Source organism: Salmo trutta, chromosome 3 (assembly GCF_901001165.1).
Source record: "Salmo trutta chromosome 3, fSalTru1.1, whole genome shotgun sequence".
NCBI lineage: Eukaryota > Metazoa > Chordata > Actinopteri > Salmoniformes > Salmonidae > Salmo > Salmo trutta.
In genome coordinates, this window is record NC_042959.1 from 5,630,661 (window position 1) to 5,656,221 (window position 25,561).

General features: G+C 42.2%; 1 protein-coding gene across 1 annotated transcript in view; it reads left to right on the forward strand.

Moving 5' to 3' along the window:
- LOC115166856 (probable E3 ubiquitin-protein ligase MID2) overlaps window positions 1-25,561 on the forward strand; it is a 264,554-nt gene that overhangs the window by 16,202 nt on the left and 222,791 nt on the right. The gene's annotated exons all lie outside the window — the stretch shown is intronic.

Consider the following 25,561-nt stretch of genomic DNA (forward strand, 5'->3'; position numbering starts at 1 on the left):
CCTGGCACCATCACGGTTAAGCAAGGTTGTGGGAGCATCATGCTATGAGAATGTTTTTCAGTGGCAGGGACTGGCAGACTAGTCAGTATCGAGGGAAAGATGAACAGAGCAAAGGACAGAGAGCTCTTTGATGAAAACCTGCTCCAGAGCACTCAGCACCTCAGACTGGGTCTTAGGTTGTCCTTCCAACAGGACAACGACCCTAAGCACACAACTCAAACAACAATGCTATAGCTAGCAATGCTTCGGGACAAGTCTCTGAATGTCCTTGAGTGGCCCAGCCAGAACCTGGACTTGAACCCGGTTTGAACATCTCTGGAGAGACCTGAAAATAGCTGTGCAGCGACGCTCCCCATCTAACCTGACAGAGCTTGAGAGGATCTGCAGAGAAGAATGGGAGAAACTCCCAATATACAAGTGTGCCAAGCTTGTAGCGTCATAACCAAGAAGATTCGAGGCTGTAATCGCTGCCAAAGGTGCTTCAACAAAGTACTGAGTAAAGGGTCTCAATACTTATGTAAATATGGTATATCAGTTAAAAAAAATAATAATAATAATTTTTTTTATACATTTGCAAACATTTCTGAAAACCTGTTTTTGCTTTGTTATTATGGGGTATTGTGTTTAGATTTATGAGGGGAAAAACTATTTAATACATTTTAGAATAAGGCTGTAACAAAGTGGGTAAAGTCCAGGGGTCTGAATACTGTAGATACAGCTACAGTGCCTTCAGAAAGTATTCATACCCCTTGACTTATTCCACATTTTGTTGTGTTACAGCCTGAATTCTAAATTGTTTAAATCGATTTTTGACAAAGTAAAAACATGTTTTTCTAAAGGTTTGCAAATGCATTAAAAATTAAATGCATAAATATGTAATTTACATAAGTATTCACAGCCCTGAGCTAATACGTTAGAATCACCTTTGGCAGCGACCTGTGAGTCACTCACAGGGTAATTATCTAAGAGCTTTGCACACCTGGATTGTACAATATTTGTACATTATTATTTTAAAAATTCTTCCATCTCTGTCAAGTTGTTGCCAGGTTGTTGATCATTGCTAGACAGCCATTTTCAAGTCTTGCCATAGATTTTCAAGCCGATTTAGGTGAAAAATGTAACTAGGCACTCAGGAACATGTTGTCTTGGTAAGCAACTCCAGTTTATTTTTGGGACCGACCGGCTCGATTTGGTCTTATGTAGCAACATTTAAACTTGTGCTTTTTACATTGGATAAAAGACTCAGAGCTATAAAATTGTATATCATACACTACAATGGGGAATAATGGGAAAGTCATTCAACTTTGAAAGTTGGTGTTTTGATTGTTTTGGTACACCTACTGGAGAGCTCTTCTTTGTCTACATCCAATCAGCATTGAACATTGACTGATCCATTAAGCATTGTTCACACCCTCTAAAGCCTTATTCCCACCCATCTCTTTTAAGGATTCACATGTGAGGCCATGTACTAAACAACCAAAGATTTCAAGACTAAAGGCTGGTTTATACTACCGGTGTATTCATACATTTCATTTGGATTGCCAAAGTGTGCTCAGAGTGTTCTCCGGGTGTTCGTAAACTCAGAGTGTTTCGATCTCGGAGTGTTCAGAGCGCGCACTGGACGACCTGGCTTAGGAGTAGGGTTGATCCGAGCGCTCTGGCCCTAACAACAGAATTCAAGCACCCAAGATAACTAGCTAACGTTGGCTAACTTGCTAGCTACTTTTAGACACAAATGAGAGAACAGCTCACTGACCATTTTACTCGCCCTAGCAGAGCTGGTTAGGCTGTTTTTATATTATCCAGAGCGTCGGTGACTGTAACTGTGCTGCTGGCAACAATTTAATTATGTTTTTTTGCCAACGTTAACTGACACCGGCCATATTCAACGGGTGTTGAGTGTTCGTAAATGTGTCAGTTATTCTGCGCTTTGGTACATTCAGATGAGTCCTCTGAAATCGGAGTAGATAGCCAGAGCGAATTTACCAGCTACGTCTATCGACAGTTGTCGCAGTGACATCATGAACATTCTATTGAAATGGTTACTTGCATCTTTTTGTTTAGACATGTGGCTAGCTAGCTAAACAATTAACCATAATCCCAACTCATAACTTTACTAACCAACCAGGTTCAATGTTAGCTAGCTAACATTAGGCTATAGCTAGCAATGCAAATGGCTCTGAGATACAAATAATATAACTACACAGATCTCATACATGTAACGTTAGCTAGCGAGCTCTCCTGTGAAGTAGTGACGCACGACCTTTTGTCCATGTGTTTTAGGTTATTGTCCTGCTGAAAAGTTAATTTGTCTCTCAGTGTCTGTTGGAAAACAGACTGAACCAGGTTTTCCCTCTAGAATCTTGCCAGTGCGTAGCTCTATTCCGTTTCTTTTCATCCTAAAAAGCTCCCTAGTCCTTGCAAATGACAAGCATACCCATAACATTATGCAGCCACCACCATGCTTGAAAATATGAAAAGCGGTACTCAGCAGAGAATGACCCGTATGGATTTTTTAGGGCTGATGCCTATACCAATTTGTTGTGGGTCAAGGAAGCCGATGGTCGATATTTTAGGCTGATATTAAATATCATTAAATGTGAATATTCAGTGCACCATAGAATTGGTGCCTTTTCCTATGTTGCTATGTGCATAATAACTAAGTTAACCAGCATATTGGCATTGAGAACAATGCGGCGGAGGCAGCAGCAGCAGAGACAAGGAAACAGCCCTTGCCTTAATCCCTATTCGGACGGGATTAGTTTTACTGGTGAAGGTCGGGTAATGTAATTATGTGCACAAGCACAAAACCCCACATCTGTCTGTAATTTTAGCCCTGCCGAATCTGCCATGGCAGTAATTTGTACATGGCAGGAGAATAACAATTCCAGACAGAATAACCTACTGTTTTTTGGTGAACTCCAAGGTCCTCTGTTAATACTAGTCCCGTGCGAATCGACCTCCCTGTTTTTTGAGAGAAATGTCTGAGTTTGACAGGGGTTGCTCACGGTTTGAGAAATAAAAAAAATACTGATTCTATAAATTAAATAAAGTGGTGCGCATAGCCTATATATGAAGGGCCTACATGTGTGAACTTTCACAGTGAATGCTTTTGTGTGTATTAATTGAATATTGCTAAATGCATCAGTCAAAAATATTGTACCTATTTAATGTAACCCTTGCTGTTAAAAGATTGCGAAGCTTCGTATAACTGACCTAAACTTTTGGAAATTATAAATTCATTTTCACATCCATAGCCTTAAAAGAGCACTGTTTAGCTCACGTCTAAAAGCGCATTTAGGATGTACTGCGGATCGCTAAAACATCCTAATGATTATGATCACACTTCCTCAATTCAAATATTATAGCGACACTATACCAAAGATGGTTTGGTTTAGAAACTTGTGAACCAAGCTTGAGTTATCAGTGTAACCTGGTATCGTCTGGACTTGTTGAAATATCTTCACGCCTAGAAAAAAACCTCCAGGCTTCTGTCATAACTGTCAATTTATTGGGGGAAGAAAAGAAAGAATTACACAGGGGCCGTTTGGAAAAAACTTATCCCATCTGAATCGTCCTCTGGAATAACGGACATTCTGGGGTGATAATTACATAACCAACGTTCTCTAGTAATACTAGTCTCATGTGAATAGGGCTTAGCCTAATTGTCTAAGCAAATTGAGGAGAGGAGCAAACCCCAACTTAATTAGGTCTATAATCAATAGCCAAACTGTTAAATGTGCCTGGCTTTATACATCATCCATATACAGTGGATTCAGAAAGTATTCCCTTTGAATTTTTCCACATTTTGTTACGCTACAGCTTTATTCTAAAATGAATTAAATACATTTTTTTCAATCTACACACAATAATCCATAATGACAAATCGAAAACAGGTTTTGAGACATTTTTGCAAAAAAAAAAACGGAAATCACATTTACATAAGTGTTCAGACCTTTTGTTATTGTTAGTTCAGCTAACGAATGGGTGGGTTGTAAATCTGATCCTAGTGCTATGATTGGATAGAGCGAGGCTCCCTTTCACATCTCCTCAAATCTCTCTCCATTGCTCATATCGCTTGCTACTGTTTACTGCTACTATGACAACTAGATCAACGGCGATGTCATTTGCTACCAAGCCATAAATGTGCATAATATCTAACAAGGAGAGCGAGGGTGGGAAAACAGAGTAAACAACGATACACGTTCTGTCTAAATGACTCAGATCTGCCCGTAGTTTGAGAAGTGAGAACACACACATACTGACCTACAGCTTTATTGGTTCTTCAACCTGCATAAAGATTCTTAAGCAGTTAAACCTATTGCCAACCTTTATTTAAAACTGCTTTGTTCTTTTTTACCCATCTACCAATGGGTGCCCTTCTTTGTGAGGCATTAGAAAACCTACCTGGTCTTTGTGGTTCGATCTGTGTTTGAAATTCACTGCTGGACTGAGGGACTTTACAGATAATTATATGTGTGGGGTCACAGAGATGAAGTAGTCATTCAAAAGTCATGTTCAACACTATTATTGCACACAGAGTCCATGCAACTTATTATGTGACTTGTTAAGCATATTTTTACTCCTGAACTTATTTAGGTTTTCCATAACAAAAAGGTTGAATACTTATTGACTCAAGACATTTCAGCTTTTCGTTATTAATTAATTTGTAAAAAAAATGTCAAAAAACGTTATTCCACTTTTACATTATGGGGTAATGTGTGTAGGCCAGTGACACAAAATCTCAATTTAATCCAGTTTAAATGTAGGCTTTAACGCAACAAAATGTAGGCCTGTCGGATGTTTTGTTTTACACAATGGCCGTGTCCCAAATGGCATCCTTTTTCCTATAATATGGGCCCTGGTCAGCAATAGTGCACTCTGTAGGGAATAGGATACTATTTGGTATCACACAGCATCTCAGTAGGAAAGGTTACTCCAGGAGTACATTAAGGTCTCACTGTTACCAAGCAATTGAAACCTCTTTGCTTGAAGTCATTAACCTATATAAAAACATGAATATGTATGAAGGACTCGTACCACTGTATGTGTAGTTCATCTCTACACCAATCTGCCCCTGTCTACACCCCTACACCTCTACACCAATCTGCCCCTGTCTTCACCCCTACACCTCTACACCAATCTGCCCTTGCCCCTGTCTTCACCCCTACACCTCTACATCAGTCTGCCCTTGCCCCTGTCTACACCCCTACACCTCTACACCAATCTGCCCTTGCCCCTGTCTACACCCATACACCTCTACACCAATCTGCCCTTGCCCCTGTCTACACCCCTACACCTCTATACCAATCTGCCCCTGTCTACACCCCTACAACTCTACACCAATCTGCCCCTGTCTACACCCCTACACCTCTACACCAATCTGCCCCTGTCTTCACCCCTACACCTCTACACCAATCTGCCCCTGTCTACACCCATACACCTCTACACCAATCTGCCCCTGTCTTCACCCCTACACCTCTACACCAATCTGCCCCTGTCTACACCCCTACACCTCTACACCAATCTGCCCCTGTCTTCACCCCTACACCTCTACACCAATCTGCCCCTGTCTACACCCCTACACCTCTACACCAATCTGCCCCTGTCTACACCCATACACCTCTACACCAATCTGCCCCTGTCTACACCCATACACCTCTACACCAATCTGCCCCTGTCTTCACCCCTACACCTCTACATCAGTCTGCCCCTGTCTTCACCCATACACCTCTACATCAGTCTGCCCCTGTCTTCACCCATACACCTCTACACCAATCTGCCCTTGCCCCTGTCTACACCCATACACCTCTACACCAATCTGCCCTTGCCCCTGTCTACACCCCTACACCTCTACACCAATCTGCCCCTGTCTACACCCCTACACCTCTACACCAATCTTCCCTTGCCCCTGTCTACACCCCTACACCTCTACACCAATCTGCCCTTGCCCCAGTCTACACCTCTACACCTCTACACCAATCTGCCCTTCCCCCAGTCTACACCTCTACACCTCTACACCAATCTGCCCTTCCCCCAGTCTACACCTCTACACCTCTACACCAATCTGCCCTTGCCCCTGTCTACACCCATACACCTCTACACCAATCTGCCCTTGCCCCTGTCTACACCCCTACACCTCTACACCAGTCTGCCCTTGCCCCTGTCTACACCCCTACACCTCTACACCAATCTGCCCTTGCCCCTGTCTTCACCCCTACACCTCTACATCAGTCTGCCCTTGCCCCTGTCTACACCCCTACACCTGCTGTTAGACATGAATAGGCTGTAATACGACGAGTTAGAGGAGATTATTGAGGGATACTGATGGTACACGCACACACACACACACACACACACACACACACACACACACACACACACACACACACACACACACACACAGAGACACACACAGAGAGACACACAGAGACACACAGACGCACACAGACACACACACAGGCACACAGATACACGCCCAAACACACACACTTAAACACGTTTAAACACACACACACACACAGAGACACACACAGAGAGACACACAGAGACACACAGACGCACACAGACACACACACAGGCACACACACTTAAACACGTTTAAACACACACACACAGACACCCACATGGACGGTGGACCACAGCACTATTCTACTGGTTCTGTGCAGCAGTTTCTCCTCTCCTCTCTGCTCTGCTCTTTTACAGACAAATAAAGCCTGTCATTGTTACTGCTTAGTGCTTGTGTCACTTAGTCAGTCGGTAAAAAAAGCAAGCTCATACCAAACCTCTGAAGAATTCATGGAAGGGATCCTTAGAAAGATAGCCAGCCCAGCTGTGTTCTAAAGCTATGCTATCTCGGACAAAGGTCCTTTCTTTCAGCGACTCACCATTGTCTGTTTGTGGGAAACAAAAGTCATGTTGTATATATGACCAGCTGAGTGTTGTTATCCAGTTCACATTTTACACAGAGATCTGACAGCTTGACATGGTAGCTGACCCTCTATGTAATGAGTTACAGGGGATTTATAGATAACTTGAGATGGTAACTGACCCTGTATGTAATGAATTACAGGGGATTTATAGATAACTTGAGATGGTAGCTGACCCTGTATGTAATGAATTACAGGGGATTTATAGTGACCCTGTATGTAATGAGTTACAGGGGATTTATAGTGACCCTGTATGTAATGAATTACAGGGGATTTATAGTGACCCTCTATGTAATGAGTTACAGGGGATTTATAGATAACTTGAGATGGTAGCTGACCCTGTATGTAATGAATTACAGGGGATTTATAGATAGCTTGAGATGGTAGCTGACCCTGTATGTAATGAATTACAGGGGATTTATAGATAACTTGAGATGGTAGCTGACCCTGTATGTAATGAATTACAGGGGATTTATAGATAGCTTGAGATGGTAGCTGACCCTGTATGTAATGAATTACAGGGGATTTATAGATAACTTGAGATGGTAGCTGACCCTGTATGTAATGAATTACAGGGGATTTATAGTGACCCTGTATGTAATGAATTACAGGGGATTTATAGATAACTTGAGATGGTAGCTGACCCTGTATGTAATGAGTTACAGGGGATTTATAGTGACCCTGTATGCAATGAGTTACAGGGGATTTATAGTGACCCTGTATGCAATGAGTTACAGGGGATTTATAGTGACCCTGTATGTAATGAATTACAGGGGATTTATAGTGACCCTGTATGTAATGAATTACAGGGGATTTATCCCACTAAGGTGCAACATTAATCTTTGTCTAAAGGAATGTTTCCTATCGCCATAGTAACAGTTATTACAAATTCCTTTTCAGTTCCATCTTGTACTCTGAGATTCATTTTTTTTTTTTTTTACTCCACGTGACTGACGTTCAGGTAACCTTTATTTGACTTTGATATGAAGGAGAAAGTGTTTATGAAGTAACTGAGTCATTTAGGGCTGGGAATTGCCAGGGACCTCACGATACAATATTATCATAATACTTACGTAGGTCAGGGAAATAAAAGTGGTGAAAGCATGGTGGCTCACTATTTAAAAAGAAGATGGAGAACAAGCTATAGGATGAAAAATACCAGAGTTTTGGTGCCGGTTACAGCTGTCAATCGCTAGCTAACGCTACCTAGCAATTATTATTTTAAAAAATTACAAATTGATACTTGGAGTCAAAGTATAGATATTTAAATGTTTTAATTTCACTTTTATTTAACCAGGTAGGCAAGTTGAGAACAAGTTCTAATTTACAACTGCGACCTGGCCAAGATAAAGCAAAGCAGTTCGACACATACAACAACACAGAGTTACACATGGAATAAACAAGCGTACAGTCAATAACACAATAGAAAAAAAAGAGTCTATATACAGTGTGTGCAAATGGCGTGAGGAAGTAAGGCAATAAATAGGCCATAGTAGCAAGTAATTACAATTTAGCAAATTAACACTGGAGTGATAGATGTGCAGATGATGATGTGCAAGTTGTAAATACTGGTGTGCAAAAGAGAAGAAAAGTAAATAAAAACAATATGGGGATGCTGTAGGTAGATTGGATGGGCTATTTACAGATGAGCTATGTACAGCTGCAGTGATCTGTGAGCAGCTCTGACAGCTGATGCTTAAAGTTAGTGAGGGAGATATGAGTCTCCAGCTTCAGTGATTTTTACAATTCGTTCCAGTCATTGGCAGCAGAGAACAGGAAGGAAAGGTGGCCAAAGAGGAATTGGCTTTGGGGGTGACCAGTGAAATATACCTGCTGGAGCGCGTGCTATGGGTGGGTGCTGCTATGGTGACCAGTGAGTTGAGATAAGACGGGGCTTTACCTAGCAAAGACATGTAGATGACCTGGAGCCAGTGGGATTGGCGACGGATATGAAGCGAGGGCCAACCAACTAGAGCATACAGGTCGCAGTGGTGGCTAGTTTATGGGGCTTTGGTGACAGAACGGATGGCACTGTGATAGACTGCATCCAATTTGCTGAGTAGAGTGTTGGAGGCTATTTTGTAAATGACATCGCCGAAGTCAAGAATCGGTAGGATGGTCAGTTTTACGAGGGTATGTTTGGCAGCATGAGTGAAGGATGCTTTGTTGCGAATGCGGAAGCCGATTCTAGATTTAATTTTGGATTGGAGATGCTTAATGTGAGTCTGGACGGAGAGTTTACAGTCTAACCAGACACCTAGGTATTTGTAGATGTCCACATATTCTAAGTCAGAACCGTCCAGAGTAGTGATGCTGGATGGGTGGGCAGGTGCTGGTAGTGATTGGTTGAATAGCATGCATTTAGTTTTACTTGCATTTAAGAGCAGTTGGAGGCCACAGAAGGAGAGTTGTATGGCATTGAAGCTCGTCTGGAAGTTAGTTAACACAGTGCCCAAAGAAGGGCCAGAAGTATACAGAATGGTATTGTCTGCGTAGAGGTGGATCAGAGAATCACCAGCTGCAAGAGCGACATCATTGATGTATACAGAGAAAAGAGTTGGCCCGAGAATTGAACCCTGTGGAACACCCATAGAGACTGCCAGAGGTCCAGACAACAGGCCCTCCGATTTGACACACTGAACTCTATCAGAGAAGTAGTTGGTGAACCAGGCGAGGCAGTCATTTGAGAAACCAAGGCTGTTGTGTCTGCCGATGAGAATGTGGTGATTGACAGAGTCGAAAGTCTTGGCCAGGTCGATGAATACAGCTGCACAGTATTGTCTCTTATCGATGGAGGTTATGATATCGTTTAGGACCTTGAGCGTGGCTGAGGTACACCCATGACCAGCTCTGAAACCAGATTGCATCGCGGAGAAGGTACGGTGGGATTCGAAATTGTCGGTGATCTGTTTGTTAACTTGGCTTTCGAAGATTAGAAAGAGAGGGTCCAGATTGTCTAGCCCTGCTGACTTGTAGGGGTCCAGATCTTGCAGCTCTTTCAGAACATCAGATATCTGGATTTGTGTGAAGGAGAAATGGGGGAGGCTTGGGCAAGTTGCTGTGGGGGGTGCAGGGCTGTTGACCAGGGTAGGGGTGGCCAGGTGGAAAGCATGGCCAGCCGTAGAAAAATGCTTATTGAAATTCTGAATTATCGGGGATTTATCGGTGGTGACAGTGTTTCCTAGCCTCAGTGCAGTGGGCAGCTGGGAGGAGGTGCTCTTATTCTCCATGTCCCAGAACTTTTTGGAGTTTGTGCTGCAGGATGCAAATTTCTGTTTGAAAAAGCTATCCTTTGCTTTCCTAACTGCATGTGTATTTTGGTTCCTAACTTCCCTGAAAAGTTTCATATCGCGGGGGCTATTCGATGCTAATGCAGTATGCCACAGGATGTTTTTGTGCTGGTCAAGGGCAGTCAGGTCTGGAGTGAACCACAGGCTATATCTGTTCCTGGTTCAATTTTTTTTGAAAGGGGCATGCTTATTTAAGATGGTGAGGAAAGCACTTTTAAAGAATAACCAGTCATCTTCTACTGACAGAATGAGGTCAATATCCTTCCAGGATACCCGGGCCAGGTCGATTAGAGAGGCCTGCTCGCTGAAGTGTTTTAGGGAGCATTTGACAGTGATGAGGGGTGGTCGTTTGACCGCAGACCCATTACGGATGCAGGCAATGAGGCAGTGATCGCTGAGATCCTGGTTGAAGACAGCAGAGGTGCCGTCCATAGTATCGTCCAAAATAATATTGTGATATGTAACTGTATCGTTTTTTTTCATCCATCACTGATGTAACTGATAGGCTATTCATCCATCACTAATGTAACTGATAGGCTATTCATCCATCACTAATGTAACTGATAGGCTATTCATCCATCACTAATATCAAGGTATTCAGTGATAGGCTATTCAACTTTTCAGAAAATAGGTTGTGAGAATATTACCTAATGACTGAATCTGATAAAAAATAGCCAGAGGGACAGATTCCTAGAGTTGAACTCCTCTCTCTTGAGAGCTTTTGTTTCAATTGTCCCTCTGTGTGTGAATGTGTGTGTGTGTGAATGTGTGTGTGTGTGTGTGTGTGTGTGTGTGTGTGTGTGTGTGTGTGTGTGTGTGTGTGTGTGTGTGTGTGTGTGTGTTGCACTTGTCCCTCTCAGACCCAAGTAGAGCCCAGTATCTTCCACCCTGCCTTGTAATTAGACTCTGCCTGCGATGCATGTAAAGTGTGGCCCAGTGAAGCTTGTTCTGTCTGCCCCATGTGAGCTCTACAGTACAGACAGACAGACTGGCAGGGGGTTCATATAATAAAAAACGTTTGACATAGAAACACTGGATTTTCAGCGTTTTATGTTAATTAATTAATTATGAAATTATGAAAAGAATATGAAAGACATTCCACCCAGGAGGCCTCTAGGTCATTTGACTGCAGCAAAGGGCTTTAAAACGACAAGGGATTAATCTTCAGAGGTTCCAGAAGCTGTGCAGCATACACACACACACACACACACACACACACACACACACACACACACACACACACACACACACACACAGACACACACACACACACACACACACACACACACACACACACACACACTCCCCATCAGCAGGACATTGTGGATCATTATGAGGATTATACCCCTGAGAAGACAGACAGCCACTGATGATGCTGCCTACTGCTGTCTGCCAGCTCACTGCTCTGCCTGCTTGCTTACTGCCTGTTCTCTGCCTGCCTGCTTTCTCACTGCCTGCCCGCTTACTGCCTGCCTTGCTGCCTGCTTTTCTGCCTGACTGCATGGCAACAGATGTTGCAGCTGGCTGGCTTCCATAGAGCCAAACCTGTGTTGGCCAGCTTGTAATTCTCCCATCTTTAAATTTGGGCTCTGTAATCTCCCTCTACTGAACTATGACATGGTAATGTGGAGTCCCAGGAAAGATATTGCTGTGATATCTCTAGACCTGTTGTTGGGTTTACATTTTATTTTGTGGCATGTTTTTCTAAAAGCATTTTTTTTTTAATAGACGTCATGTCTTGTGATCGAGAGAGCTGGCATGTTTACAGTAACTTTAACCTGACAGAGCCTACAGTAAAGCTACAGTATAGTATTCACATTCTGACAGCCGATAAAAGATGAAAGTCATGCTGTCAGTCAGCTGGAACGGGCAGGCTCCACAGGTAGCAGCCTCCACAGGGTAGGGCTCAATACCATGTTATGTAACCCTGACAGAGGCACTGCAGCCTGGGAGAGATTGGACTGGGAGTAGGTGTGGACATGGAGGAGGGAGAGAGGAAGGGTAGGATGGCCCTCTCCTCTCTTGCTCTCCTCTCCTCTCTCCTCCTCTCCTCTCCTGCTCTCTCCTCCTCTCCTATCTTCTCTCCTATCCTCTTCCTCCTCTCCTATCCTACTCATTCTATCCTCTCCTCCCTTCATCTCTCCTCTCCTCCCTTCACCTCTCCTCTCCTCCCTTCACCTCTCCTCCCCTCTCCTCTCCGATGTTACTACCTCCAGGCCAGGTGTATAATGGATGTTAGTTCCCCAGGGCCAATCTATTTGATTTTAGCTGCTATAGCAACAACACCTATAGCAACAACACCTATAGCAACATCACCTATAGCAACAACACCTATAGCAACATCACCTATAGCAACAACACCTATAGCAACATCACCTATAACAACATCACCTATAGCAACAACACCTACAGCAACATCACCTACAGCAACAAAGCAACAACACATATAGCAACAACACCTATAGCAACAACACCTATAGCAACAACACCTACAGCAACAACACCTACAGCAACAACACCAAAAGCAACAACACCTATTGCAACAACACCTATAGCAACAACACCTATAACAACAACACCTATAGCAACATCACCTATAGCAACAACACCTATAGCAACAAAGCAACAACACATATAGCAACAACACCTATAGCAACAACACCTATAACAACAACACCTATAGCAACATCACCTATAGCAACAACACCTATGGCAACAACACCTACAGCAACAACGCAACAACACCTATAGCAACACCACCTATAGCAACATCACCTATAGCAAACAACACCAACAGCAACATCACCTATAACAACATCACCTATAGCAACATCACCTATAGCAACATCATCTATAGCAACAAGACCTATAGCAACATCACCTATAGCAACAACACCTATAGCAACATCACCTACAGCAACAAAGCAACAACACATATAGCAACAACACCTATAGCAACCACACCTATAGCAACAACACCTACAGCAACAACACCTATAGCAACAACACCTATAGCAACAACACCTATAGCAACAACACCTATAGCAACAACATATATAGCAACAACACCTATAGCAGCATCATCTACAGCAACAAAGCAACAACACCTATGGTAACAACACCTATAGCAACAACACCTATAGCAACAACACCTACAGCAACAACACCTACAGCAACAACACCTACAGCAACAACACCTATAGCAACAACACCTATAGCAACAACACCTACAGCAACAACACCTATAGCAACAACACCTATAGCAACAACACCTATAACAACAACACCTATAGCAACAACACCTATAGCAACAACACCTACAGCAACAACACCTACAACAACACCTATAGCAACAACACCTACAACAACTTGTCTTCAGTGATGCTGTGGAACGGTGTGGTAGTGGAGCTGTTTCTGTTGTTGGTTTCTCTACCTTAGCTCTTTGCTGTGGATAGAATGTGTTTTTAGCTCCTGCCCTCATCAGTATGTGCTTGATTGTGTTCTGTGAGACAGAACATGTGTGTGTGTGTGTGTGTGTGCGTGTGCGTGTGTTAAAACAAACCGAGTATTTGATTTGTTCTAATTTTTTTCAAGGCTTTGGAATGTAGGCCAGATAAACATCGCTCATCGTTTGTTTGAATGTTACTTCAAATACTCTCTCTGTCAAGGAAATCCTTTTCTACAGCAAGATGATATGACCTGTTTATGTCTCGTTGTTAGTATTGGATGACTTGTCAGTCTATTAGCACTAATTGATCTGTATCTATTGACGTCTCAGTTAGCTGTAATAGTCAGGGCGATGACTTGATGGATCAAATTGAAATGAACATGTGTCCCCTAGCCTCCATATTCAGCCTTACTACTACTGCCTGTATACAATGAAGACTTCCTGTGATGTACAGTATATTGTTAGTCAAAATATTACAATCATTTCCCATAGTGGAAGAACACTTACTGAGCCTTTTGATGTACAGTGGGCTATATTATATATCAATTACTTTATCCCTGTTTAATTAGCTCAGAGTCACTAGGTGGAACTCATTAGGGACTTTATCCCTGTGTAATTAGCCAGTGTTTTACCTCAGAGTCACTAGATGTAACTCATTAGGGACTTTATCCCTGTGTAATTAGCCAGTGTTTTACCTCAGAGTCACTAGGTGGAACTCATTAGGGACTTTATCCCTGTTTAATTAGCTCAGAGTCACTAGGTGTAACTCATTAGGTACTTTATCCCTGTTTAATTAGCTCAGAGTCACTAGGTGGAACTCATTAGGTACTTTATCCCTGTTTAATTAGCTCAGAGTCACTAGGTGGAACTCATTAGGGACTTTATCCCTGTTTAATTAGCTCAGAGTCACTAGGTGGAACTCATTAGGGACTTTATCACTGTTTAATTAGCCAGTGTTTTACCTCAGAGTCACTAGGTGGAACTCATTAGGGACTTTATCCCTGTTTAATTAGCCAGTGTTTTACCTCAGAGTCACTAGGTGGAACTCATTAGGGACTTTATCCCTGTTTAATTAGCCAGTGTTTTACCTCAAAGTCACTAGGTGGAACTCATTAGGGACTTTATCCCTGTTTAATTAGCCAGTGTTTTACCTCAGAGTCACTAGGTGGCAGTATGGATTTATTACTGAATCAACACTGAAAGCTCTTCCTTGTTAGTACAACTTGGGCAAGCCCCTCGGACTCCTGAATGAAGTAATAAGCTCATCCCAAATGGCACTCTAATCCGTATATAGCGCACTACTTTTGACCAGCGCCTGTAGGCAATAGGGAACCATTTGAGGCGTAGTAATGATGCCTTTTCACTTTTCCCTGGGTTTTAATTTCTCTAAAAGTTGGGTACTTTTAAATTGATACAGGGGCACTTTTATGTGATACTTAAAGTGTAAGACTGCAGTGCAGGTGCAATGTTTGGTACCAGAATAACGGCACAAACAGCACCAACTGTCATTCTGCTACTGAAACTTATATCTGCACTGTTCTTTAATTCATGTGTTTTTTTTTATTGAATTTCTCAGAGGAAATTGTTACAACTTGTTCATAGAGTTATAATAGTTTGTTTAACTTTGTAATTATTGTTTTTTTGGGGGGGGGTTACGTACATTTTGGGGGGGGGGGTTTTACGTACATGGGGGGGGGTTACGTACATGGGGGGGTTTACGTACATGGGGGGGGGGGGTTTACGTACATTTTGGGGGGGGGGGGTTTACGTACATGGGGGGGTTACGTACAATTTTGGGGGGGGGTTCGTACATGGGGGGGGTTACGTACATTTTTCGGGGGGGTTACGTACATGGGGGGGATTACGTACATTTGGGGGGGGGGGGGTTACGTACAATGGGGGGGGGGGATTACGTACATTTTGGGGGGGGGGTTACGTACATGGGGGGGTATACGTACATTTTGGGGGGGGGGTTACGTACATGGGGGGGGGTTTACGTACAATGGGGGGGTTACGTACATTTTGGGGGGGGGGGTTACGTACATGGGGGGGGGTTACGTACATTTTGGGGGGGGTTACGTACATGGGGGGGGGTTACGTACATGGGGGGATTACGTACATTTTGGGGGGGGGGGGTTACGTACATGGGGGGGGGTTACGTACATTTTGGGGGGGGGGGTTACGTACATTTTGGGGGGGGGGGGGGTTATGTACATTTTGGGGGGGGGGGGTTACGTACATGGGCGGGGGGGGGTTACGTACATGGGGGGGGGGGGGGGGGGGGGGGGTTACGTACATTTTGAAGTGAGAAATGTGATTGTGTGGGCATCGCTGTGTTCCCATATGCCGACACATATAGCGTAGTCTGGTATTAAGTCAGACCAGCTGTTTATTACTTTATAAAGTAGCTCATTTATCTTTCATTGATAATATACTCTGTCATATTCACTAGCTTCATGCATTTCCAGAAGATACGTCTCAAAAGTTGTGTTGTATTGTATCTATGCTGTAGCTACAGCCCAGTATATATCTCAATATATTTAAAATACGACAATGGAACCATTGGATAGAATGTTTTTTTTTTTACCAATCAGACAATCAATTTCTGCCTATTCGTGATGCTGTTTCTATGCTAGACATGTGAGCACTTGATCTGTATTAAGCAGATTGTTTTTCTCCAAAAGCCCTGACTGGGAAACGTACATTTTGCACGATAAAACTAATCTGTCTGCTCTCTGTTTGGGATTACCCGGCTGTATGTGCTGTCCACTAAATGGATGCACCCTCCTCTCCTCTCCTCTCCTCTCCTCTCCTCTCCTCTCCTCTCCTCTCTTCTACCCTCTTATCCTCCTCTCCTCTCCCCTCCTCTCCTCTCCTCTCCTCTCCTCTCCTCTCCTCTCCTCTCCTCTCCTCTCCTCTCTTCTACCCTCTTATCCTCCTCTCCTCTCCTCTCCTCTCCTCTCCTCTCCTCTCCTCTCCTCTCTTCTAGCCTCTTATCCTCCTCTCCTCTCCTCTACCATCCTCTCCTCTCCCCTCCTCACTTCTCATCTACCCTCCTCTATCCTACTCTCCTCTACCCTCCTCTCCTCTCCTATACCCTCCTCTATCCTACTTTACTCTACCCTCCTCTATCCTACTTTACTCTACCCTCCTCTCCTCTACCCTCCTCTACCCTCCTCCCCTCCTCCCATCTACCCTCCTCTCTTCTCCTCTACCCTCCTCTACCCTCCTCTACCCTCCTCTCTTCTCCTCTACCCTCCTCTCTTCTCCTCTACCCTCCTCTCTTCTCCTCTACCCTCCTCTCTTCTCCTCTACCCTCCTCTACCCTCCTCTCTTCTCCTCTACCCTCCTCTACCCTCCTCTCCTCTACCCTCCTCCCCTCCTCCCCTCTACCCTCCTCTCCTCTCCCCTTTTCCCCTCCCCTCCTCTTCTCTTCTCCTCTCTTCTCCTCTCCTCTACTCTCCTCTCTTCTCCTCTACCCTCCTCTCCTCTACCCTCCTCTCCTCTACCCTCCTCTCCTCTACCCTCCTCTCTTCTCCTCTACCCTCCTCTCCTCTACCCTCCTCTCTTCTCCTCTACCCTCCTCTCTTCTCCTCTACCCTCCTCTCCTCTACCCTCCTCCCCTCCTCCCCTCTACCCTCCTCTCCTCTCCCCTTTTCCCCTCCCCTCCTCTTCTCTTCTCCTCTCTTCTCCTCTCCTCTACTCTCCTCTCTTCTCCTCTACCCTCCTCTCCTCTACCCTCCTCTCCTCTACCCTCCTCTCCTCTACCCTCCTCTCCTCTACCCTCCTCTCCTCTACCCTCCTCTCTTCTCCTCTACCCTCCTCTCCTCTACTCTCCTCTCCTCTACCCTGCCATTGGATACACATTAATAAAATAATTTTGCATGTCAAGTTATAGTCAAATACTGTGTGGAAAATTATATTTACCATCTACTATTCTTTCTATTCATTTACATTTACATCATTTAGCAGATGATCTTATCCAGAGCGACTTACAAATTGGTAGAAAGAACAGTTTTGAAATGGGTATCTTGTATTTTTTGCTACTGGATTAAATTGTAGTTAAAATTACTAAATGGTGAGCCTATCATTATCTGATTTATTGGTGATAAGGTTACAAAGGATGGGTATATTACTGGAAAATGTCTAAGCTTACCAGTAAACTACCAGAATATTGGTATGTTTGAAGGATTTTATGTAATCTATCACAAGACATCTAGTAGCCCTTTTGGGTTCTTCATATTATTACAGGCGTCTGTAATAATCGCTGGCTCTCTGTAAAGCCTTATCACATAAAATATACACTGTATTTACAAAAGTATGTGGACACCACTTCAAAATAGTGGATTTGGCTATTTCAGCCAGACCCGTTGCTGACAGGTGTAGAAGATCAAGCACACAGCCATGCAATCTCCATACACAAACATTGGCAGTAGAATGGCCTTACTGAAGAGCCCAGGGACTTTCAACGTCATAGGATGCCACCTTTCCAACAAGTCAGTTCGTAAAATTTCTGCCCTGCTAGAGCTGCTCCGGTCAACTGCAAGTGCTGTTATTGTGAAGTGGAAACGTCTAGGAGCAACATAGTCTCAGCCGCGAAGTGGTATGCCACACAAGCTCACAGAATGGGACCACCAAAAAAAATGTCTGTCTCTGGTTGCAACACTCACTACCGAGTTCCAAACTGCCTCTGGAAACAACGTCAGCACAAGAACTGTTTGTCGGGAGCTACATGAAATGGTTTTCCAAGGCCGAGCAGCCGCACACAAGCCTAAGATCACCATGCGCAATGCCAAGCGTCGGCTGGAGTGGTATAAAGCTCGCTGCCATTGGACTCTGGAGCAGTGGAAACGCGTTCTCTGGAGTGATGAATCAGTCTTCACCATGTGGCAGTCCGACGGACGAATCTGGGTTTGGTGGATGCCGGGAGAACACTACCTGCCCGAAGGCATAGTGCCAACTGTAAAGTTTGGTGGAGGAGGAATAATTGTCTGGGGCTGTTTTTCATGTTCGGGCACATTCTAGACGATTCTGTGCTTCCAACTTTGTGGCAACAGTTTGGGGAAGGCCCTTTCCTGTTTCAGCATGACAATGCTCCCGTGCACAAAGCAAGGTCCATACAGAAATGGTTTGTCGAGATCGGTGTGGAAGAACTTGACTGGCCTGCACAGAGCCCTGACTTCAACCCCATCGAACACCTTTGAGATGAATTTGAACGCCGACTGCAAGCCAGGCCTAATCACCCAACATCAGTGCCCAACCTCACTAATGCTCTTGTGGCTGAATGGAAGCAAGTCCCGGCAGTGATGCTCCAACATCTAGTGGAAAGCCTTCCCAGAGGAGCGGAGGCTGTTAGAGCAGCAAAGAGGGGACCAACTGCATATTAATGCCCATGATTTCGGAACGGGATGTTTGACGAGCACGTGTCCACATACTTTTTGGTCATATAGTGTATGAAATAATTGATGATTTTAAAATTTAAAAAGTAATGATAAAGCTGTAAAACATTATCCTAAATTTAAACCCATCATCTTAGTGAATACCATTGGTGTTTATTATGAAGGGTTTCAGAATTATATATATATTTTTTAACACACTTGTAACGGTCGTCGTACATAGTGGACCAAGGCGCAGCGGGTTGAGTGCTCATAGTGACTTTTATTGAACAAAACAAAACAAAACAAAACAAAACAAAACAAAAATCGAACGAACAGGATTGCAGGCTACACACACAGCTATGCAAACAACAACTTCCCACAAAGGGACAGGTGAAAACAGGCTACCTAATTATGACTCCCAATCAGAAACAACGATGTACAGCTGTTCCTGATTGAGAGCCATACCAGGCCAACAAAGAAATACACAACATAGAAAACCATAGAAATACAAAACAAGAACATTACCCAAAAACCCCGAAACACATAAATCAAACACCCCTCTAACATAAATACATATCCCATTAAACCCCGAACCACATAAAACAAACACCCTCTGCCACGTCCTGACCAAACTACAATAACAAATAACCTCTTATACTGGTCAGGACGTGACAACACTGTTATTTATTTTACTATGTCAAGATGTATTTGTTTTCAATGTTTTGGCATCAAATTGGTGGCAGTTGTGAAAAAAAGTATATAGTTGGAAAAGTTGAGTTAATTGAAAATAATGCTGTTGTTGATTTAGATGCTTTTTTTCATTACAGTTCATTTTTTAAATGTAAGTGGTATATTTTCAAAACTCTATGGACACAACTCTAAACATTTAATCCAATAGGCAAGAAATATAAGATACTGCTGAATAGAAAGAATAGTAGGTTGGTAAATATAATTTTACATACAGTATTTGACTATAACTTGACATGCAATTTTTTTAATATAATTTGTATCCGATGGCAGGTTGTGAGCATGTTGAGGAATATGTCTTCCAGATTCATTATCCTCATACAGAACATACGTAGGAGATACATTATCCTCATACAGAACATACGTAGGAGATACATTATCCTCATACAGAACATACGTAGTAGATACATTATCCTCATACAGAACATACGTAGGAGATACATTATCCTCATACAGAACATACGAAGGATATTTATATCCTCATACAGAACATACGTAGGAGATACATTGTCCTAATAGAGAATGTAACTCTTATCAGCTGATACAGTATCACCTGTTCTATGTAACTCTGATACAGTATCACCTGTTCTATATAACTCTGATACAGTATCACCTGTTCTATGTAACTCTGATACAGTATCACCTGTTCTATATAACTCTGATACAGTATCACCTGTTCTATGTAACTCTGATACAGTATCACCTGTTCTATGTGACTCTGATACAGTATCACCTGTTCTATGTGACTCTGATACAGTATCACCTGTTCTATGTAACTGATACAGTATCACCTGTTCTATGTAACTCTGATACAGTATCACCTGTTCTATGTAACTGATACAGTATCACCTGTTCTATGTAACTCTGATACAGTATCACCTGTTCTATGTAACTCTGATACAGTATCACCTGTTCTATGTAACTGATACAGTATCACCTGTTCTATGTAACTGATACAGTATCACCTGTTCTATGTAACTCTGATACAGTATCACCTGTTCTATGTAACTCTGATACAGTATCACCTGTTCTATGTAACTCTGATACAGTATCACCTGTTCTATGTAACTCTGATACAGTATCACCTGTTCTATGTAACTGATACAGTATCACCTGTTCTATGTAACTCTGATACAGTATCACCTGTTCTATGTAACTCTGATACAGTATCACCTGTTCTATGTAACTGATACAGTATCACCTGTTCTATGTAACTGATACAGTATCACCTGTTCTATGTAACTCTGATACAGTATCACCTGTTCTATGTAACTCTGATACAGTATCATCTGTTCTATGTAACTGATACAGTATCACCTGTTCTATATAACTCTGATACAGTATCACCTGTTCTATGTAACTCTGATACAGTATCACCTGTTCTATGTAACTCTGATACAGTATCACCTGTTCTATGTAACTCTGATACAGTATCACCTGTTCTATGTAACTCTGATACAGTATCACCTGTTCTATGTAACTCTGATACAGTATCACCTGTTCTATGTGACTCTGATACAGTATCACCTGTTCTATGTAACTGATACAGTATCACCTGTTCTATGTAACTCTGATACAGTATCACCTGTTCTATGTAACTCTGATACAGTATCACCTGTTCTATGTAACTGATACAGTATCACCTGTTATATGTAACTCTGATACAGTATCACCTGTTCTATGTAACTCTGATACAGTATCACCTGTTCTATGTGACTCTGATACAGTATCACCTGTTCTATGTAACTGATACAGTATCACCTGTTATATGTAACTCTGATACAGTATCACCTGTTCTATGTAACTGATACAGTATCACCTGTTCTATGTAACTCTGATACAGTATCACCTGTTCTATGTAACTCTGATACAGTATCACCTGTTCTATGTGACTCTGATACAGTATCACCTGTTCTATGTAACTGATACAGTATCACCTGTTCTATGTAACTCTGATACAGTATCACCTGTTCTATGTAACTCTGATACAGTATCACCTGTTCTATGTAACTGATACAGTATCACCTGTTCTATGTAACTGATACAGTATCACCTGTTATATGTAACTCTGATACAGTATCACCTGTTCTATGTAACTCTGATACAGTATCACCTGTTCTATGTGACTCTGATACAGTATCACCTGTTCTATGTAACTGATACAGTATCACCTGTTATATGTAACTCTGATACAGTATCACCTGTTCTATGTAACTCTGATACAGTATCACCTGTTCTATGTGACTCTGATACAGTATCACCTGTTCTATGTAACTCTGATACAGTATCACCTGTTCTATGTAACTCTGATACAGTATCACCTGTTCTATGTAACTGATACAGTATCACCTGTTCTATGTAACTCTGATACAGTATCACCTGTTCTATGTAACTGATACAGTATCACCTGTTATATGTAACTCTGATACAGTATCACCTGTTCTATGTAACTCTGATACAGTATCACCTGTTCTATGTAACTCTGATACAGTATCACCTGTTCTATGTAACTGATACAGTATCACCTGTTCTATGTAACTCTGATACAGTATCACCTGTTCTATGTGACTCTGATACAGTATCACCTGTTCTATGTAACTGATACAGTATCACCTGTTCTATGTAACTCTGATACAGTATCACCTGTTCTATGTAACTCTGATACAGTATCACCTGTTATATGTAACTCTGATACAGTATCACCTGTTCTATGTAACTCTGATACAGTATCACCTGTTCTATGTAACTCTGATACAGTATCACCTGTTCTATGTAACTCTGATACAGTATCACCTGTTCTATGTAACTCTGATACAGTATCACCTGTTCTATGTAACTCTGATACAGTATCACCTGTTCTATGTAACTCTGATACAGTATCACCTGTTCTATGTAACTCTGATACAGTATCACCTGTTCTATGTAACTGATACAGTATCACCTGTTCTATGTAACTCTGATACAGTATCACCTGTTCTATGTAACTGATACAGTATCACCTGTTCTATGTAACTCTGATACAGTATCACCTGTTCTATGTAACTCTGATACAGTATCACCTGTTCTATGTAACTGATACAGTATCACCTGTTCTATGTAACTGATACAGTATCACCTGTTCTATGTAACTCTGATACAGTATCACCTGTTCTATGTAACTGATACAGTATCACCTGTTCTATGTAACTCTGATACAGTATCACCTGTTCTATGTGACTCTGATACAGTATAACCTGTTCTATGTAACTGATACGGTATCACCTGTTCTATGTAACTCTGATACAGTATCACCTGTTCTATGTGACTCTGATACAGTATCACCTGTTCTATGTGACTCTGATACAGTATCACCTGTTCTATGTGACTCTGATACAGTATCACCTGTTCTATGTAACTCTGATACAGTTTCACCTGTTCTATGTAACTCTGATACAGTATAACCTGTTCTATGTGACTCTGATACAGTATCACCTGTTCTATGTAACTCTGATACAGTATCACCTGTTCTATGTAACTGATACAGTATCACCTGTTCTATGTAACTGATACAGTATCACCTGTTCTATGTAACTGATACAGTATCACCTGTTCTATGTAACTCTGATACAGTATCACCTGTTCTATGTGACTCTGATACAGTATCACCTGTTCTATGTAACTCTGATACAGTATCACCTGTTCTATGTAACTGATACAGTATCACCTGTTCTATGTAACTGATACAGTATCACCTGTTCTATGTAACTGATACAGTATCACCTGTTCTATGTGACTCTGATACAGTATCACCTGTTATATGTAACTCTTATCAGCTGATACAGTATCACCTGTCTCTCTGCTTACAGTGTCTCAAGGAAATTCAGATAATGAGTGTAATATATTGTTATATCCAACCCAGGTAATTCAGCAGTGCATTGTACACTATCGTTCTAAATGGTAGCACAGTGACTCTTTCCACGTTGTCCCATTGAAGCACACTGGCTTATGGAGAATGAGGATGTAGTATTTACAGCCACATCCATATCGGATTTGGTTTTACCTTCCAACATAAATTGATGTCAAATTGATACATACTATGTACGTTAACTAGGGACTACATGGTTTTAGTTCAGTAGTTATCCATGTTCAGCAATTTGATTAAGTGATAGTTCATTAAAAAATGTGTACAAATTACAAAGAAGTCATATCCAAAGTAAAGGGAATATTGATTTGGTGCAGTGAACAAGTGACTTTGTGAATTTGTTTGTTGTACTCAGTCAATTCAGAATGTGCTTATAGTTTTGAAACATGAGCCATTTTGATGGTCTGTTTTAGATTTTTGTGCTTACAGCTGTGAAAATGTGCCACTTACTTGTGAAAAATGCACCAAAGTGATTGAAAAAAAAACTGTAACACATTTAAAGATACGGGACACAAGTTAAAAATAGATGCCCCTCAATTTCATAAAATTAAAAAACAAAATGACATTGCAACTCCATTTTGAAATCCAGTTATTACATCGTGTTGAATGTTCTGGTCTGTTTTTTTACACGTTCTGAATTTTAAGACAGCACAGTGGGCCAGTGCCATCCACAGTCTAGCTGTAGTCAGGTGTGCTAATGCCAGGGGACTGCAGGGAGTTGTGATTTAAGCTGGGGTTTAAAGTACATTTTCTGAAATTACACTAATAGGATTTGACATCATACGGTATACTTTCCTTAAGGTTAACTTTACTGTAACTTATCCGCTTGTGTGTGTGTGTGTGTGTGTGTGTGTGTGTGTGTGTGTGTGTGTGTGTGTGTGTGTGTGTGTGTGTGTGTGTGTGTGTGTGTGTGTTTGTTTGTTTACAGGTGTTAGATCTTAATTTGACCAGATTCTCACTGAATTAAAATTATCCTGCAGGAACAAGGAATGTGAACTATTGTGTAGATTATAGTTCATGGACATTTTTGTAAGGGTTGATCATTTTTTTTGTTAGGGCAAATCAAGTCTGACATTTAGAGTGGTAATTAAACAAGTCAGAAGGTATACGGGTTTACATTTCTTGTATACGTGTGTGTGTGTGTGCGCGCGCGCGCGTGTGTGTGTGTGTATTTGAATGTCATTGTTGGCACCACATAGCTCTAGTTCACTACCTTCAGGCCTCTGTTCTCTCTATTGCACTAGAATTAATGGCACCCCTCTCCTCATCACACACACACTTTATACGGTATAGTGAAATAGCCCAACTGTAACTGTAATACACACACACACACACACACACACACACACACACACACACACACACACACACACAAACACTTTATACGGTATAGTGAAATAGCCCAACTGTAACTGTAACATACACACACACACACACACACAAACACTTTATACTGTAAAGTGAAATAGCACAACTGTAGTATTTCACACTCCCAATCAGTGGTAGAATGGCTCTGTGCTCAAAGATAAAGGATAACATTACACAGAAATTAGTCTTGACAACGTGATTCAGTCCTCTACAATGGGAGTCATCTGCCAGTCCTCTACAATGGGAGTCAGCTGCCAGTCCTCTACAATGGGAGTCAGCTGCCAGGCCTCTACAATGGGAGTCAGCTGCCAGGCCTCTACAATGGGAGTCAGCTGCCAGTCCTCTACCATGGGAGTCATCTGTCAGTCCTCTACAATGGGAGTCATCTGTCAGTCCTCTACAATGGGAGTCAGCTGCCAGTCCTCTACAATGGGAGTCATCTGCCAGTCCTCTACAATGGGAGTCATCTGTCAGTCCTCTACAATGGGAGTCAGCTGCCA